Source organism: Arachis stenosperma, chromosome 3, assembly GCF_014773155.1.
Source record: "Arachis stenosperma cultivar V10309 chromosome 3, arast.V10309.gnm1.PFL2, whole genome shotgun sequence".
Taxonomy (NCBI): domain Eukaryota; kingdom Viridiplantae; phylum Streptophyta; class Magnoliopsida; order Fabales; family Fabaceae; genus Arachis; species Arachis stenosperma.
Genome location: NC_080379.1, coordinates 97,044,410 through 97,050,781, shown reverse-complemented (window position 1 = coordinate 97,050,781; position 6,372 = coordinate 97,044,410). Strand labels below are relative to the sequence as shown.

Sequence of the window (6,372 nt, the reverse complement as noted above, 5' to 3'; positions counted from 1 at the left end):
ATGCATGTTTTGTTGAATCTTTCCATGTAGTTGCGAAGGCTCTCCCGATCTCCTTGCTTGATCCCTAGTAGGCTAGGTGCGTGTTTGGCTTTGTCCTTTTGTATGGAGAATCGGGCCAGGAACTTCTTGGCCAGGTCGTCGAAACTCGAGATGGATTTTGGAGGTAGGTTGTCGAACCATATGATGGCTGTTTTGGTTAGAGTTGTTGGAAAGGCTTTGCACTGAACTGCATCTGAGGCATCAGTGAGGTACATTCTTCTTCTGAAGTTGCTGAGATGATGGTTGGGGTCCGAGGTGCCGTCATATAGAGTCATATCCGGAAGCTTGAAATCTTTTGGAATTTTGGTTTTCATAATTTCCCTGGTGAATGGATCTTGATCTTTCTGAGAGCTATCCTCTGTGGATGGTCGAGTAGCTTTAGTTTTGAGATCAGCTTCGAGTTTTATAAGCTTATCTTCTAATTCTCGGCGCCGCCTTATCTCCCGACGTAGATCTTCTTCTTTTTCACGTCGATGTTGGGCTTCTTTCTCATGTTGTTCCAATCGATTTTGAAGTGCTTCTATTACTCCTGGATTTGATAAATTTTTGTCTCCGTTGGTTTCTGGAGTATCTTTGAGTATCGTGTCCACATTTTTATGCGGCGTTCTGTCTTCCAAACCTGAATCATGGTCGTTGTCATGGTCATCCGCCATGTTAATGGGATGACTTCCAGGTTCCCCGGCAACGGCGCCAATGTTCCGAGGGTTACCTGAAACTGTAGGTCAATCTTGGATGAGATCGTCTGTGTTTGTCGGAACCGACGTGTCCGGCAGGTGGGTATCGGCCGGAGCTGGCGTGTCCGACTTGTTGGACTTGGTGGTGGTGCTGATCCTTCATCCCCAGAGGGTGGGGGGTACCTGCAAGAGACTCCGATGCTTAAGTTAGCAAGGGTATTAAGCAGGTATTGAGTAGAATCAGAGTATGAGTTATACCGGGGTGCTCCAGTGTATTTATAATGGTGAGATGTGGCCTCCTGCGGATAAGATAAGTTAGTTATCTTATCTTATCTTTATCTTATCTTTAAGTGAGGTCATCTTTAAGGGAACCGCCTTTATCTCTATGGGCTTGGGCTGCCCTTAGATTTGGGGCGCGTTCCTCTATTTGGGCCCTTTGTTTGGGCTTTCCTGTGACTTGGCCGAGCTCTTTTGAGGAGAGGTCGGGTTGTCCTAACCTGAAGAGGTCGGTCGCTTTGTCTGTCGAACATCCCGGGTCGGACAGCTCAACCCAGGGTATGAACAATTACTATCCGCCTGACTGAGATTTACAAGATGACCATAGCTTGCTTCATACCAACAATCTCTGTGGGATCGACCCTTACTCACGTAAGGTATTACTTGGATGACCCAGTACACTTGCTGGTTAGTTGAACGGAGTTGTGACCACGCAGAGCAAAGTGCCATAATAATAAATTTCATACAATTACAAAGAGACCAAATTTGATGATCACAATTTCGTCCACCAAGTTTTTGGCGCCGTTGCCGGGGATTGTTTGAGTTTGGACAACTGACGGTTCATCTTGTTGCTCAGATTAGGTAATTTTCTTTTCAAAATTTTTCAAAAATCTTTTTCAAAATTTTTCTTTTCTTTTTCGTTTTTCCAAATTTTATTTTTGAAAAAAATTTAATAAAAATCCAAAAAAAATTAATAAAATCATAAAAATAAAAAATATTTTGTGTTTGTTGTTTGAGTCTTGAGTCAATTTTTAAGTTTGGTGTCAATTGCATGCTTTAAAAAAATTTTCTTGCATTCTTCGAAAATCCATGCATTCAAAGTGTTCTTCATGATCTTCAAGTTATTCTGGTAAGTCTTCTTGTTTGATCTTGATGTTTTCTTGTTTTGTGTTGTTTGTTGTTTTTCATATGCATTTTTCGTTTGTTAGAGTCCATGCATTAAAGATTTCTAAGTTTGGTGTCTTGCATGTTTTCTTTGCATCAAAAATTTTTCAAAAATATGTTCTTGATGTTCATCATGATCTTCAAAGTATTCTTGGTGTTCATCTTGACATTCATAGTGTTCTTGCATGCATTATGTGTTTGATCCAAAATTTTTATGTTTTGGGTCATTTTTTGTGTTTTTCTCTCTCATCATTAAAAAATTCAAAAAAATAAAAAAAATTATCTTTTCCTTATTTCTCTCCAAATTTTCGAAAATTTGAGTTGACTTAGTCAAAAAATTTTTAAAAATTAGTTGTTTCTTACAAGTCAAGTCAAATTTTCAATTTTTAAAAATCTTATCTTTTCAAAATCTTTTTCAAAAATCATATCTTTTCAATTTTATCTTTGTTTTTCGAAAATTTTCAAAAATCTTTTTCAAATTATTTTCAAAATCTTTTTCTTATCTTTATATCATATTTTCGAAATTACACTAACAATTAATGTGATTGATTCAAAAATTTGAAGTTTGTTACTTTCTTGTTAAGAAAGGTTCAATCTTTAAATTCTAAAATCTTATCTTTTAGTTTCTTGTTAGTTAAGTAATTAATTTTAATTTTAAAAATTTAAATCTTTGTCAAAATATCTTCTTCCTAAAAATCTTATCTTTTTATCTTATCCTTTTCAAAATTTTATCTTTTTCAAAATTTGATTTCAAAATATCTTATCTAACTTATCTTCTTATCTTTTCAAATTTAATTTTAATATCTTTTTCAACTAACTAATTAACTTTTTTGTTTCTTATCTTTTTCAAAACCACCTAACTACTTTTCCCTCTTCAATTTTCGAAAATACCTCTCTCTTTTTCAAAAATTCTTTTCAATTGTTTTAAATTTTAATTTTTTATTATATCTTATCTTTAATTTTCGAAAATAACTAACTCCTTTTCAAAAATATTTTCGAAAATCCCTCTCTCATCTTTTTTTTATTTATTTATTTACTATTACTTCTTTTCATCTCTTATCACTTCCCCTATCCTTACTCTTTATACAGACTATTCATCCCTCTCCTTCCATTATCCCCTTTCTTCTTCTACTAATAATAAGGATCTTCTTTACTATGACATGGAGGATTCCTCTTTCTTTTTTCTTTTTCTCTTCTCTGTCATATGAGCAGGAATAAGGAAAAAGTCACTCTTGTTGAAGCTGATCCAGAACCTGAAAGGACTCTGAAGAGGAAACTAAGAGAAGCTAAATTACAACAATCTAAAGGTAACCTTTCAGAAATATTAGAACAAGAGAAGGAGATGGCAGCCAAAAATAATAATAATGCAAGGAGGATGCTTGGTGACTTTACTAAATCCACGTCCAAGTTTGATGGAAGAAGCATCTCCATTCCTGTCATTAGAGCAAACAATTTTGAGCTTAAGCCTCAACTAGTTGCTTTAATGCAACCGAACTGCAAGTTTTATGGACTTCCATCTGAAGATCCTTACCAGTTTTTAACTGAGTTCTTACAGATTTGTGAGACTGTTAGGACGAATGGAGTAGATCCTGAAGTCTACAGACTCATGCTTTTCCCTTTTGCTGTAAGAGATAGAGCTAGAATATGGTTGGACTCACAACCTAAAGATAGCCTGGACTCTTAGGATAAGCTGGTCACGGCCTTCTTGAATAAATTCTTTCCTCCTCAAAAGCTGAGCAAGCTTAGAGTGGATGTTCAGACCTTCAAGCAAAAAGATGGTGAATCCCTCTATGAAGCTTGGGAAAGATACAAGCAGATGACCAAAAAGTGTCCTTCTGACATGTTTTCAGAATGGACCATATTAGATATATTCTATTATGGTCTATCTGAGTTTTCGAAAATGTCACTGGACCATTCTGCAGGTGGATCCATTCACCTAAAGAAAACGCCTGAAGAGGCTCAAGGGACGCCTCAGAGGAAAGGAGTTCTTGAAATCGATGCTCTGAATGCCATATTGGCTCAGAACAAAGTGTTGACTCAGCAAGTCAACATGATCTCTCAAAGTCTGAATGGATGGCAAAATGCATCCAACAGTACTAAGGAGGCAGCTTCTGAAGAAGCTTATGATCCTGAGAACCCTGCAATGGCAGAGGTTAATTACATGGGTGAACCTTATGGAAACACCTATAACTCATCATGGAGAAATCACCCAAATTTCTCATGGAAGGATCCAAAAGCCTCACAAGGCTTTAATAATGGTGGAAGAAATAGGCTTAGTAATAACAAGCCTTTTCCATCATCTTCTCAGCAACAGATAGAGAATTCTGAACAAAGCTCCTCTAATTTAGCAAATTTAGTCTCTGATCTGTCAAAAGTCACTTTCAGTTTCATGAGTGAAACAAGATCCTCCATCAGAAATCTGGAGGCACAAGTGGGCCAGCTGAGTAAGAAAGTCATTGAAACTCCTCCCAGTATTCTCCCAAGCAATACAGAAGAGAATCCAAAAGGAGAGTGCAATGCCATTGATGTGATCAATATGGCCGAATGCACAAGGGAGGAGAAGGACGAAAATCCTAGTGAGGAGGACCTCCTGGGACGTCTCTCAAGCAAGAGGGAGTTTCCTATTAAGGATACAAAGGAATCTGAGGCTCATATAGAGACCATAGAGATTCTATTAAATCTCCTTCTGCCATTTATGAGCTCTAAAGACTATTCTTCCTCTGAAGAGGATGAAGATGTGACTGGAGAGCAAGTTGCTCAATATTTAGGAGCTATTATGAAGCTGAATGCCAAGTTGTTTGGTAATGAGACTTGGGAAAGTGAACCTCCCTTGCTCATTAGTGAACTAGACACCTGGATTCAGCAAATTTTACCTCAAAAGAGACAAGATCCTGGCAAGTTCTTAATACCTTGTACCATAGGCACCATGACCATTGAAAAAGCTCTATGTGATCTGGGGTCAGGGATAAATCTTATGCCACTCTCTGTAATGGAGAAGCTAGGGATCATTGAGGTACAACCTGCCTTGTTCTCATTACAATTGGCAGACAAGTCATTAAGACAAACTTATGGATTAGTGGAGGACATGTTAGTAAAGGTTGAAGGCCTTTACATCCCTGCTGATTTCATAATCTTAGACACTAGGAAGGAAGATGATGAGTGCATCGTCCTTGGAAGACCTTTCCTAGCTACAGCAGGAGCTGTGATAGATGTCAATAGAGGTGAATTAGTCCTTCAATTGAATGGGGACTACCTTGTGTTTAAGGCACATGGCCATCCCTCTGTGACAAAAGAGAGTAAGCATGAAGAGCTTCTCTCAGTTCAGAATCAAGAAGAGCCCCCACAGCCAAACTCTAAGTTTGGTGTTGGGAGGCCACAGCCAAACTCTAAGTTTGGTGTTAAGACCCCATATCCAAACTCTAAGTTTGGTGTTGGGACTATACAACATTGACTTGATCACCTGTGAGGCTCCATGGGAGCCCACTGTCAAGCTAATGACATTAAAGAAGCGCTTGTTGGGAGGCAACCCAATTTTTATTTATCTAATTTTAATTTCATTTTATTGTTATTTTGTGTTTTATTAGGTACATAACTATGTGGAGTCACGAAAAAAATATAAAAATTAAAAACAGAATCAAAAATAGCAGAAGAAAAATCACACCCTAGAGGGAAGACATACTGGCGTTCAATGCCAGTAAGGAGCATCTGGCTGGCATTCAACGCCAGAACAGAGCATGAATCTGGAGCTGAACGCCAGAAACAAGCAACATCCTGGCATTTGAACGCCAGGAATGTGCCTTGAGGAAAGCTGGCGCTGAACGCCAGTAACAAGCATGGAACTGGCGTTCAACGCCAGAAACATGCTACACATGGGCGTTGAACGCCCAGAACGTGCATCACCTCGGCGTTTAAACGCCAGAATGGTATGCAAAGGCATTTTACATGCCTAATTGGTGCAGGGATGTACATCCTTGACACCTCAGGATCTGTGGACCCCACAGGATCATCTCAGGATCTGTGGACCCCACAGGATCCCCACCTAACATATTCCCACCTTACCTCCTAATCCTATAACACTCTTCCCCAAAACACACTTCCCAACAACTTCAATCTCTCTTCCCAATTCCCCCTTCACCACTCACATCCATCCACTCTTCCCCATCAACCCCACCCACCTTCAAAATTCAAAAATATTTCCCACCCAAACCCACCCTAAATGACCGAAACTACTCCCCTTCCCCTCCCTATATATACCCTTCCATTCTCCTTCATTTTCACACCACACAAGCCCCTCTTCTCCACCTTGGCCGAAACACCATCTCTCTCTCTCCTCCATATTTTCTTCTTCTTCTTCTTCTCTTCTTTCTTCTCTTGCTCGAGGGCGAGCAATATTTTAAGTTTGGTGTGGTCAAAGCATAATCTTTTTTGATTTCCATTACCATCAATGGCACCTAAGGCCGGAGAATCCTCTAGAAAAGGAAAAGGGAAGCAAAAGCTT

General features: G+C 38.8%; 1 non-coding gene across 1 annotated transcript; it reads right to left on the bottom strand.

The window, feature by feature from the left end:
* Positions 1 to 3,612: 3,612 nt before the first annotated feature.
* Positions 3,613 to 3,716, bottom strand: LOC130972168 (small nucleolar RNA R71). The gene has a single exon (XR_009083362.1). It is a non-coding gene; the product is annotated as a small nucleolar RNA R71 (small nucleolar RNA).
* Between the last annotated feature and the right edge of the window lie 2,656 nt (positions 3,717 to 6,372).